This window comes from Saccopteryx bilineata, chromosome 6 (genome assembly GCF_036850765.1).
Source record: "Saccopteryx bilineata isolate mSacBil1 chromosome 6, mSacBil1_pri_phased_curated, whole genome shotgun sequence".
Lineage (NCBI taxonomy): Eukaryota > Metazoa > Chordata > Mammalia > Chiroptera > Emballonuridae > Saccopteryx > Saccopteryx bilineata.
In genome coordinates, this window is record NC_089495.1 from 60260823 (window position 1) to 60274642 (window position 13820).

Below are 13820 nucleotides of genomic sequence, written 5' to 3' on the forward strand. Positions count from 1 at the left end.
TGGATTAAAGGTTTTGATTTCTACACTATAAAATGGGGGGCAGAACGGGAGCTTGCTCTCTTGGTTCCTGAGATTAATATTAGAACTGAGAGCAGAAAGGAGAGCAGAGAAAGAACATGTGGAGGAGGCCAGGAAAAGCAGCCAAGATGGCAGAGTGTTGAGTGAGAAGCCAATTTGTGAGAATTTGTGGAGGGAGAAGGAAGGAGATGGGGAACAGAGGTAAATAAGGCTGGTGAGCTAGAAACCTTTGATTCTAGGAAACTTGGATAAGTCAGTAGCTTTGTGAGCACTGAATGTGAGTGGGTTTTGGAGCCCAGTGTGTGTTTTTACTTGCTTGCTGGTTGCAAGCTAGGATTAAAGATGATGGCCCACCAGTTTTTGGCTCCATTGTTTCTTTACCAACTGTCCGAATCCAATGCGAACCTGCATGGGCCAGGCTGCTGTAGTAGTGGCCATGGCTCCTGGCTTTACAGTCTGCAATGCCCCATGTTAGCCATATGCAGCCAGCATATTTAATAAATCACTCCTCTAATAAAACTCCTTCAAAATTCATCTGGATTTGGTGTCTTTACATAAACCCACGTAAGTGAGGTATAGTACTTTACAACAATTGTTCCTTGCATCCCTCAGCTTTTATTGATCAGAAGCAGAGCAAAGGTAAAAGGATTATTGGGGAGGAAAATCAGGTGATAAGGGGGAAGAATGACTAATGGACTTCTTGCTGACATGGAGAAAGGGCTAATTTTGGTTAGTACATTCCTTTTCTTTTGCTAATCAACAAACACAAAAGAAGGGACAATCTAGAACTCTCTAAGCTAATTTCTTAAAAGTCTATTTACAGGCAATGCTTTGTGTTTGCACAAAGGTCACTCCCTCACACAGTTTCTTGGTGTTTGAATCCAAGAGACATTCACTTAGGGCAGTGGTCGGCAAACTTATTAGTCAATAGAGCAAAATATCAACAGTGCAACGATTGAAATTTTTTTTGAGAGCCAAATTTTTTAAACTTAAACTATATAAGTAGGTACATTCCTTATTGAGGTAGCACCTGCACATAGTATTTTGTGGAAGAGCCATACTCAAGGGTCTAAAAAGCTGCATGTGGCTCATGAGCCACAATTTTCCAACCACTGACAGGGCTTTTAACTAAAGTTTCCCAATCCAAGTCATAGAACTTTCAAGGTTAGATGGGTGATTCCCTATAGGGTCTGTTTTAGATACTTCACTTTTATTATAGCTACTAGATAGAGGGAGTCCTGGAGGGTCCCCCTTTCAATTTGGAGCCTTTTTAGCCAGGGCCTGCCACCGTTGTGTCCATGCAGGTTCTCATTGGATTTGGGTAGATGGTAAAGAAACAGTGGAGCCAAAGAAAGTGGGCCATTCTCTTTATTAAATTTTTTTTATTTATTCATTTTTTTAGAGAGGAGAGAGAGAGAGAGAGAGAGAGAGAGAGGAGAGAGAGACAGAGAAGGGGGGAAGAGCTGGAAGCATCAACTCCCATATGTGCCTTGACCAGGCAAGCCCAGGGTTTCGAACCGGCGACCTCAGCATGCCATTCTCTTTATTAAAGTCTTGTGCAGGTGGATGAGCAAACAGTCAGGGAAGACTGCTTTCCTCTCATTCAGAGCTCCCAAAGCCCTGATACATTCTCTAGCTCCACAACCTAGAAAATCTTCTCTAGTTCCTCTTGAAATCAAAGGTCCCCAACAGCCTCAGTGGATGGAGCTCCCAGAGTCCCTAAGCTCCAGTTACAAATCTGCACTTCTTTTCTTCCTGCAAAACCAAGGCTGTGGCAAAAATCCCTTCTCCAGCAAATATTAGCAATACAACGGCCCCTCCCAAGCAGGAAGGTAATTCACAATTTGCTATCTGCCACCCTGAGGGCAAGCACCACAGCCTTTCACAGACTACCATGGCACTGCCCAAGTCAATGCGAAATATAAGTGAGCAAACCTAAAAAACACATTTTACAAACTTACTTTTCCAACAGAGCCCTAGTCCTAATTTTACCATTAAATTTCTTTCCAACAAATTAGTCCGTGCCTCCAGGACATAGAATCAGTTTTGTTATCCCTTCCTTGGAACCTAACAATAGTCTCTTGGAAAACCTGTTCTTGAAATGCTTCTCTTTTTACGCCAGTGACCATAATTTTGTTGGATAATATTTCGATTCCAACTGGTTGGTAACTGTAAGGCCAGTAGCCATGGCCACCATTACAGCAGCCTGGCCCATGCAGGTTCGCATTTGATTCAGACAGATGGTAATGAAACAATGAAGCCAAGAACTGGTGGGCCATTACCTTTAATCTTACTTTGCACTCAGTGGGCAAGAAATAAACACAGTGGGAAAACACTTCCCTTTCCATTCAGGGATCCCAAAGCCACTGACTAATCCAAGTTTCCTAGAATCAAAGATTTCTCCCTCACCAGCCTTATTCACCTCTGTTCCCCATCTCCTTCTGTCTGCACAAACTCTATCCCAGGGGTAGTCAACCTTTTTATACCTACCGTCCACTTTTTTTTTTTTTTGTATTTTTCTGAAGCTGGAAATGGGGAGAGACAGTCAGACAGACTCCCGCATGTGCCCAACCGGGATCCACCCGGCACGCCCACCAGGGGCTACGCTCTGCCCACCAGGGGGCGATGCTCTGCCCCTCCGGGGCATCGCTCTGCTGCGACCAGAGCCACTCTAGCGCCTGGGGCAGAGGCCAAGGAGCCATCCCCAACGCCCAGGCCATCTTTGCTTCAATGAAACCTTGGCTGCGGGAGGGGAAGAGAGAGACAGAGAGGAAGGAGGGGGGGGTGGAGAAGCAAATGGGTGCTTCTCCTATGTGCCCTGGCCGGGAATTGAACCCGGGTCCCCCACATGCCAGGCCGATGCTCTACCGCTGAGCCAACCGGCCAGGGCCCCTACCGCCCACTTTTCTAACTCTGTTAGTAGTAAAATTTTCTAACCACCCTCTGGTACCACAGTAGGGAAGTAACTTTACTTTTTAAAATTTATAAACTGGAGTTATGGCAAGTTAAAGCATATAATAATAATTACTTACCAAGTACTTTATGTCAGATTTTTGCTAAGTTTGGCAGAATAAATCTCTATAAAACAACTTACTATAGTTAAATCTATCTTTTTATTTATACTTTGGTTGTTTCACTACTGCCCACCATGAATGCTGGAACATCCACTAGTGGGTGGTAGGGAGCAGGTTGACTACCACTGCTCTGCACACATTGGCTTCTCTTTCAGCACTCTGTCATCTTGGCTTCTCCTCTCCAATGCTAAACTGAGAGAGCAAGCTCTTGGTCTGCTCCATTTTATAGTGTAGAAATCAAAACCTTTAATCCAATATACAAACAAGGAAATCTCTGATACAAAGTCACTTATCTGAGTCATAATGGGATTCTTCATAAGAGTGCACCACCCCCTATCATACAACCTTCAAAACTAAGCTTAGGCTAAAAACTAAGACCTAGGATATAATGACCCTGCGTGCTTACAGCCGTCACTTACACCCAATGCAAAATACAAGCGAGCAAACATATATATCATATTTACAAACTTATTTGACTAACAGTTACTCAAAGTCTTTCAAGGTTCTTATAGCCTAAGGTTTAGTTTTAAGACTAAGCCTTTCCCACTCTTTTAATAGTAAGATCTTTTGAACATGCTTTTAATACTAAGACCTTCTTAAAACTAAGCTTTTCCCCACACCCTTGACTGTTGCATGATGTGGGGTGGTGCGCTCTTATGAGGAATCCCATTTATGCCTCAGATAAGTGGCTTTGTATCAAAGACTTTCTTATTTGTATATTGGCTTAAAGGTTTTAATTTCTATACTATAAGGTAAAGCAGACTAGGGGCTCGCTCAGATCCTACCATCAGCATTGCAGAGGAGAGGCAGCCAAAATGGTGGAGTGCTGAAAGAGAAGCCAGTGTATGCAGAGTTTGTGCAGAGAGAAGGAGATGGGAAACAGAGGTGAATAAGGCTGGTGGGGTCTTTGATTCTAGGAATACTGAGATGAGTCAGTGGCTTTGGGAGCCCTGAATGGAAAGGGAAGTGTTTTCCCACTGTGTGTATTTCTCACCCCCCAGGTGCAAGCTAGGATTAAAGGTAATGGCTCACCAGTTCTTTGCTCTGTTGTTTTATTACTGTCTGTGGGTCAAATAAGTTTACAAATATAATATACTATATATGTTTGCTTGCTTATAGTTTGCATTGGGTGTGGGGGACAGGCTGTAAGCAGGCAGGGTTCTTATATTCTAAAGCTTGGTTTTAAGACTAAGCCTTTCCCACCCTTTTAATTCTAAAATCTTGTCAACACTAAGCTTTTCCCCATACCCTTGACTGTTGCATGATGTAGGGTGGTGCACTCTTATGAGGAATCTCATTTATGTATCAGATAAGTGACTTTGTAAAGCCATGGCCACTGGCTTTACACTGTCTGTCCAAATCAAATATGAACCTGCATGCCCCAGGCAGCTATGATGGTGCCTGTGTAGCCAATATTCACAGCCACCATCATAGCATCCTGGCCCATGCAGGTTTGTATTGGATTCAAACAGAGGGTAATGAAACAACAGAGCCACAAACAGGTGGGCCATTACCTTTAATCCTAGCTTGCACCCAACAGGCAAATAAAAACACACACTGGGCTCCAAAACCCACTCATTCAGCGCTCAAAAAGCTATGGACTTACTAAGTTTCCTAGAATCAAAGGTTTCTAGCTCACTAGCCTTATTCTCCTTTGTTCCCCATCTCCTTCTCTCTACACAAACTCTGCACAAACTGGCTTCCATTTTAGTACTCCACCATCTTGGCTGACCCTCCTCTCCTCCATGTGTCCTTGCTCTACTCTATGCTCTCTAATGCTAATCTCAGGAACCAAGAGAGCAAGCTCCCAGTCTGCCCTACTTTATAGTGCAGAAATCAAAACCTTTAATCCAATATACAAAATAAGAAAGTCTCTAATAAAAAGTCACTTATCTGAGGCATGATGGGATTGCACCACCCCACATCAAAAAGGGTGGGAAAGGCTTAGTTCTAAAACCAAACCCCAGGCTACAAGGATCCTGCCTGCCCACAGCCCATCCCCAACACACCTTAATATCACCTGGGCAATCGGCTTCCATGTGGGCAGCACCATCTTTAACAAAGTGAGCATAATATATTTTATCTGCCCAACAATCCACCCCTATGCTCACTTTACTACCCACAATCTACACCACTGGCATCCCTGTGCAAGGTATTTAGGCACATTACACAAATTACAACATGACAAATTATACAATTTCAACAATTACAGAGGTACACTTCACCACTCTCTGAACACTTTGCCAAAAGTGCAAAATGTCCTCGGCCTTCTTTCTAGCCATGGGAAAAGCTTCCTGGGGCAGGGGAGTGCTTCCAGCAAAGTCGCCACCCACCCCCATCAGGGTATTTCACATTGTTTTTTTGTTGTTTTTTTTTTGTTTTTTTATAATAAATTTTTATTAATGGTAATGGGATGACATTAATAAATCAGGGTACATATATTCAAAGAAAACATGTCTAGGTTATTTTGTCATTAAATTATGTTGCATACCCCTCGCCCAAAGTCAGATTGTCCTCCGCCACCCTCTATCTAGTTCTCTGTGCCCCTCCCCCTCCCCCTAACTCTCTCCCGCCCTCCCTCCCATGTCCTCCCTCCCCCCACCCCTGGTAACCACCACACTCTTGTCCATGTCTCTTAGTCTCGTTTTTATGTTCCACCAATGTATGGAATCATGTAGTTCTTGTTTTTTTCTGATTTACTTATTTCACTCCTTATAATGTTATCAAGATCCCACCATTTTGCTGTAAATGATCTGATGTCATCATTTCTTATGGCTGAGTAGTATTCCATAGTGTATATGTGCCACATCTTCTTTATCCAGTCTTCTATTGAAGGGCTTTTTGGTTGTTTCCATGTCTTGGCCACTGTGAACAGTGCTGCAATGAACATGGGGCTACATGTGTCTTCACGTATCAATGTTTCTGAGGATTTGGGGTATATGCCCAGTAGAGGGATTGCTGGGTCATAAGGTAGTTCTATTTGCAGTTTTTTGAGGAACCACCATACTTTCCTCCATAATGGTTGTACTATTTTACAATCCCACAAACAGTGAATGAGGGTTCCTTTTTCTCCACAGCCTCTCCAACATTTGCTATTACCCGTCTTGTTGATAATAGCTAATCTAACAGGGGTGAGGTGGTATCTCATTGTAGTTTTGATTTGCATTTCTCTAATAACTAATGAAGCTGAGCATCTTTTCATATATCTGTTGGCCATTTGTATCTCTTCCTGGGAGAAGTGTCTGTTCATGTCCTCTTCCCTTTTTTTTATTGGATTGTTTGTTTGTTTGTTGTTGAGTTTTATGAGTTCTTTGTAAATTTTGGATATTAGGCCCTTATCTGAGCTGTTGTTTGAAAATATCATTTCCCATTTAGTTGGCTGTCTGTTTATTTTGATATCAGTTTCTCTTGCTGAGCAAAAACTTTTTATTCTGATGTAATCCCATTCATTTATCTTTGCCTTCACTTCTCTTGCCATTGGAGTCAAGTTCATAAAATGTTCTTTAAAACCCAGGTCCATGAGTTGAGTACCAATGTCTTCTTCTATGTACTTTATTGTTTCAGGTCTTATATTTAGGTCTTTGATCCATTTTGAATTAATTTTAGTACACGGGGACAGGCTGTAGTCGAGTTTCATTCTTTTGCATGTGGCTTTCCAGTTTTCCCAACACCATTTGTTGAAGAGGCTTTCTTTTCTCCATTGTGTGTTGTTGGCCCCTTTATCAAAGATTATTTGACCATATATATGTGGTTTTATTTCTGGGCTTTCTATTCTGTTCCATTGGTCTGAGTGTCTATTTTTCTGCCAATACCATGCTGTTTTGATTATCGTGGCCCTATAATATAGTTTAAAGTCAGGTATTGTAATGCCTCCAGCTTCATTCTTTTTCCTTAGGATTGTTTTGGCTATTCGGGGTTTTTTATAGTTCCATATAAATCTGATGATTTTTTGTTCCATTTCTTTAAAAAATCTCATAGAAATTTTGATGGGAATTGCATTAAATTTGTATATTGCTTTGGGTAATATGGCCATTTTGATTATATTTATTCTTCCTATCCAAGAACAAGGAATATTTTTCCATCTCATTGTATCTTTTTCGATTTCCCTTAACAATGCTTTGTAATTTTCATTATATAGGTCCTTTACATTCTTTGTTATGTTTATTCCTAGGTATTTTATTTTTTTTGTTGCAATCGTGAAGGGGATTATTTTTTTGAGTTCGTTTTCTAATATTTCATTGTTGGCATATAGAAAGGCTATGGACTTTTGTATGTTAATTTTGTATCCTGCGACCTTACTGTATTGGTTTATTGTTTCTAATAATCTTTTTGTGGAGTCCTTCGGGTTTGCGATGTATAGGATCATATCATCAGCAAAAAGTGATACCTTTACTTCTTCTTTTCCGATATGGATGCCTTTTATTTCTTTGTCTTGTCTGATTGCTCTGGCCAGAACTTCTAGCACCACGTTGAATAAGAGTGGAGAGAGTGAACAACCCTGTCTTGTTCCTGATTTAAGGTAGAAAGTCCTCAGTTTTATGCCGTTTAATATGATGTTGGCTGATGGTTTATCATATATGGCCTTTATCATGTTGAGATATTTTCCTTCTATACCCATTTTGTTCAGAGTCTTAAACATAAAATTGTGTTGTATTTTATCAAAAGCCTTTTCTGCATCTATTGATAAGATCATGTGGTTTTTGTTCTTTGTTTCGTTGATATGGTGTATTACGTTAACCATTTTGCGTATGTTGAACCATCCTTGAGATTCTGGGATAAATCCCACTTGATCATGATGTATTATTTTTTTAATATGTTGTTGTATTCGGTTTGCCAGTATTTTGTTTAGTATTTTAGCATCTGTATTCATTAGAGATATTGGTCTGTAGTTTTCTTTTTTTGTGCCATCCTTGCCAGGTTTTGGTATGAGGGTTATGTTGGCCTCATAAAATGTGTTTGGAAGTATTGCTTCTTCTTCAATTTTTTGGAAGACTTTGAGTAGAATAAGAACCAAGTCTTCTTTGAATGTTTGATAGAATTCACTAGTATAACCGTCTGGGCCTGGACTTTTATTTTTGGGGAGGTTTTTAATAGTTTTTTCTATTTCCTCCCTGCTGATTGGTCTGTTTAGGCTTTCTGCTTCTTCATGACTCAGTCTAGGAAGGTTGTATTGTTCTAGGAATTTATCCATTTCTTCTAGATTGTTGTATTTGGTGGCATATAATTTTTCATAGTATTCTACAATAATTCTTTGTATATCTATGATGTCTGTGGTGATCTCTCCTCTTTCATTTTGGATTTTACTTATTTGAGTCCTGTGCCTTTTTTCCTTGGTGAGTCTTGCCAAGGGTTTGTCAATTTTGTTGATCTTTTCAAAGAACCAGCTCCTTGTTTCATTGATTTTTTCTATAGTTTTTCTGTTCTCTATTTCATTTATTTCTGCTCTGATTTTTATTATCTCCTTTCTTCGGCTGGTTTTGGGTTGTCTTTGTTCTTCTTTTTTTAGTTCCTTAAGGTGTGAAGTTAAGTGGTTTACTTCGGCTCTCTCTTCTTTGTTCATATAGGCCTGAAGTGATATGAACTTTCCTCTTATTACTGCTTTTGCTGCATCCCAGAGATTCTGATATGTCGTATTTTCATTTTCATTTGTCTGTATATATCTTTCGATCTCTGCGCTTATTTCTTCTTTGACCTATTCATTTTTTAGAAGTATGTTGTTTAGTTTCCACATTTTTGTGGGTTTTCCCCCCTCTTTTTTGCAGTTGAATTCTAGTTTCAAGGCTTTATGATCAGAAAATATGCTTGGTACAATTTCAATTTTTCTAAATTTGCTGATATTGTCTTTGTGGCCCAACATATGGTCAATTCTTGAGAATGTTCCATGTACACTAGAGAAAAATGTATACTCTGTGCTTTGGGATGAAGTGTCCTGTAGATGTCTATCATATCCAGGTGTTCTAGTATTTTGTTTAAGGCCACTATATCTTTATTGATTCTCTGTTTGGATGACCGATCTAGAGCCATCAGCGGTGTATTGAGGTCTCCAAGTATGATTGTATTTTTGTTAGTTTTTGTTTTAAGGTCAATAAGTAGCTGTCTTATATATTTTGGTGCTCCTTGGTTTGGTGCATATATATTAAGGATTGTTATGTCTTCTTGATTCAACTTCCCCTTAATCATTATGAAATGACCATTTTTGTCTCTGAGTACTTTTTCTGTCTTGTAGTCAGCATTATTAGATATGAGTATTGCTACACCTGCTTTTTTTGGGGTGTTGTTTGCTTGGAGTATTGTTTTCCAGCCTTTCACTTTGAATTTGTTTTTATCCTTGTTGCTTAGATGTGTTTCTTGTAGGCAGCATATAGTTGGATTTTCTTTTTTAATCCATTCTGCTACTCTGTGTCTTTTTATTGGTAAGTTTAATCCATTTACATGTAGTGTAATTATTGACACCTGTGGGTTCCCTACTGCCATTTTATAAATTGCTTTCTGTTAGTTTTGTATCTAGTTTGATTCTTCTCTTTTGTTTTTCTATCATTTGTTTTTGTTTGTTTGTGTTGCATACTTCTTTCCTCTGTTGCTACCTTTTTTAAGTCAAGTGTTTTTGTGGTGGTTTTTTCAAGGTGGTTACCATTAAGTAATGAAAAGGGTACCTACCATATTCATTGTAGTACCCTATCTTATGAGTATTTCTGCACTTCATCGTCCTTTGCTACTGTTAATCTCCATCCTCTCCCCCCTTTTTTTCCTTTGTTGTCACAGTTTAAGTTTGGTTTTATTGTGTTCTTGGTGGAGCTGTTACTTGTGGTGTTGTTTTCTTTTGTTCTTTGAATCTGGTTGGAAAACCCCCCTTAGTATTTCCTGGAGTGGGGGCTTTCTGTTGATAAATTCTCTCATCTTTTCTGTATTTGTGAATGTTTTTATATCTCCTTCATACTTGAAGGATAGCTTTGATGGGTATAGTATTCTTGGCTGAAAGTTCCTCTCTTTCAGGGCTTTAAATATTGGGGTCCACTCTCTTCTAGCTTGTAGAGTTTCTGTTGAGAAATCTGATGATAATCTAATAGGCCTTCCTTTTTTATGTTGTACTCTTCTTTTCCCTGGCTGCCTTGAGAATTTTTTCTTTGTCATTGGTTTGTGTCATCTTTATTATGATGTGCCTTGGAGTGGGTTTGTTGGGGTTAAGAAAACTCGGTGTTCTGTTTGCTTCTTAAATTTGAGGCTTTAGTTCTTTCCACAGGCTTGGGAAGTTCTCGTCTATTATTTGTTTGAGTATATTCTCCATTCCATTTTCTTTCTCTTCTCCCTCTGATATACCTATTATTCTTATGTTATTCTTTCTGATGGAGTCAGACAATTCCTGTAGGGCTTTCTCGTTTTTTATTATTTTTGAGTCTCTTTCTTCTTCTCTCTGTTGTTTGTCTTCTATTTCACTAATCCTATCTTCAATCTGGGCTGTTCTGTTAGCTAAGCTTGTTACCTCGTTTTTCAGCTCGTGAATTGAGTTTTTCATTTCTGTTTGATTTGTTTTTATAGTTTCAATTTCCTTGGTAATATATTCTTTGTGTTCATTGAGTTGTTTTCTGATCTCCTTATATTGCCTTTCTGTGTTTTCTTGTATATCTCTGAGTATTTTTAAGATTTCTATTTTAAATTCTCTGTCATTTAGCTATAAGGCTTCCAATATGTTAAGTCTTTTCTCCATAGATTTTTCCACATCCATTTGTGTTACCTCTCTTTCTTTTGTATCCATAATATTCGATTTCCTCTTTCTTATTGGCATCTGAGGGTGGTCTTGTTGATAGCACTAATTAGAATTAATAAAGAGTAAAAAATAAAAAAAAAATGGTAAAACTCCCCACACACAAAAAAACAGTAATAATTTATTATTTCCCCCTTTTTTCTTTCTTCTCTTTCCCTCCTCTCCCCTCCTCAGGGAACTATCGTGCCGATAATGGAGGGCCTGATTTGGGGTGAAGAGTTCAAGGGGCAAAAAAAGGGAGTAGGGACCTACTAAATGCAAAAAAAAAAAAAAAAAAGAAAAAGAGAAAAATCTTAGACAAGCATAAGATGATTTGCTTGTAAGTGATGGTCAACTAAGAGATATAATGAGAGTGATAAGAGGGAACCAGAAAAAAGGACGAAAAAAAAGAATAATAAAGAAGAAAAAAATAAAAATAATAAGTAAAAATCTGTTGTATTAAGTGGAGCGAAGACTAAATACAATGGAGACCTTGGGTTGGGAGGACCCAAAATGCCACAAAAATAAACAAACAAACAAGAAAAAAACAAAAACAAAAGCGAAAAAGAAAAATAAAGCCAAAAAAAGCCTTGAGTCCCAAATTAACTAATTTGTTCCTGATTGAAGATTAAATGGGAGGAAAGTAAAACGAGAAAAGAAAAAAACGAATAGAAAGGAAAAAATAAGAAAAAGAGAAAAACGAAGGAAGAAAAAAAAAGGAAGAGAAAAAAACAAAATAAAGCAAAACAAAACAAAAACAAAAGAGGAGAGAGTGAGAGTTAAGTGTTTTGGAGTATAACCTTAAAGGAGGGTGAGGATGAAGAAGAGAAATAAAATGTAACACTCATGGGTAGTGTAGTTCAAGAAAAGGGAAGCATAAGATGGGCAGAGAATAGAAGGACCGAGGTGGAGGAAATAAAGGCAATAAGATAGAAGAAACAAACAACGACAACAAAAAAATTAGTGGAACAAGTTGTAAAGTCTGTGGATTTTTCTTGATTTTGAGAGGTTAACTTCTTCCTTTTTCTTTTCTCTCCCTCTTCCTGGTCGGTGACTCTGTACCCCAGGCTCTGCCCCTGTGTCACACTTAGGTAGGGATTTGCAGTTGATGGGATTCTATGGCAATGTCATATAATTGGCTTTAGTCTTCCTGGTAGTCAAAGCTTGTTGGCATTTGCAGGGTCCAACGATGAGAGAGTTTGCTTTCCTAGAGTCTCTCTCCTAGTCCCCCCTTCCTGAATTAGCAGCCTGGTGATCCAGCTATAAGGCTGCAACTGCTTCTGCCTGGGGCGTAAGAGGCTCAAAGAGCTGGGAAATCCCCACTCTATCTCCACTTAGCACAAGGCTTTGGGAAAGGCTCTGGCAAACAGGGCCTCCAGTGTAATCAGGCGGGGGTGGGAGTCAATTGTTGTCAAGGTGACTGTTCAGCACCTAGCATTCAGTTGGACTTCTCAAGGGTATTTCACATTGTACAAAATCCATAAGTCCATCCAACAAAGGAGCCAGTGTCCACTCCAGTCATAGTCCAGGAAATCAGTCCATACACATGGGTTCTCAGCCTCCTCCCTCATCCCTGCTGTCCTGGCAGGTCTTACACTGTCCAAAAGAGAAGCACGTGGCAATGGCAGTCAGCATTTCCATCTCTGCTCCAAAGAGCATGATGGCATTCACCCCTATGTTCCAAAATGTCAGCGAACTCACCAGCAGCTTAGCAAGTACTCCCTACTGTTTCAGTGGCCACTCAGCGATGCAATCCTGGCTTCCGGGATGTCCGTTCATCTTCCCACCACAGCTACCGCCATTTACCTTCTGGAGTCTGAAGATTGCAAGTCCAGCCCAATTCTCCTCATCCTCCAAAGAGGAACTAAAAACACCAACTTGTGCTGCCAGAATCAAGCCCTGGGCTGCTGCTGCCTTCTGCTCCGCAGACCTTGCAGCCCCAGCTGCAGCCTCAGCCCCGGCCTCCTGCCGCTGCTGGCTTTCCACAATGTTCAGAGCAATCTGCAACTCACAAACCTGTGAATCCTCCTCCAGCAGCTCCATTTCCAGGAGAATCTCACAAACCTAGTCGGCCTCCTTCTCCAGCGCTTCCTCCAGCTCCAGGGACAGCTTCTTTTTCTCCCACGTTTGTTCCAGCTCCTTTCGTTACTTGTTTTGCAGGTCCCTGAAGCCTCTTACACAGAGCTCTCAGTTTCCTTACACATGGTTTTAAAAGTCAGCCAGCCTATGGTCCCCAAAATGATAGTGTAAAGCCAGTATCCACGGCCAGGCCCACTACTATCAAAGCAGCCTGGCCCATGCAGGTTCGCATTGGATTCGGACAGTCGGTAAAGAAACAACAGAGCCACAAACTGGTGGGCCATAGTCTTTAATCCTAGCTTGCACCTGGCAGGCAAGTAAAAACACACACTGGGCTCCAAAACCCAATCACATTCAGTGCTCCCAAAGCCACTCACTGACTTATCCGAGTTTTCTAGAATCAAAGGTTTCCAGCTCACCAGACTTATTCACCTCTGTTCCCCATCTCCTTCCTTTTCCAGCGTCGAACTGCACAAACTGGCCTCTCACTCAATACTCCGCCATCTTGGCTGCTTCTCCTGGCCTACTCCACGTGGCCTTCCTCCGCTCTCTGCTCTGCTCTCTCCTCCAATGATAATCTCAGGAACCAAGAGCTCAAGCTCCCGTTCTACCCCTATTTTATAGTGTAGATTCAAAACCTTTAATCCAATATGCAAAATAGGGAAGTCTCTAATACAAAGTCACTTTGTGAGGCATGATTGGACTGTACCACCCCACATCAAAAAGGGTAGGAAAGGCTTAATCCCAAAACCAAGCCCCAGGCTACAAGGATTCTGCCTGCCTTTAGCCCACCCCAACACACATTAATATCACCTGGGCGACGGCCTCCTCGTGTCATCTTTAACAAAGTGAGCATAATACATTTTATCTACCCAACAGACAGCCATAGGGAAACATAACAGCAGCCA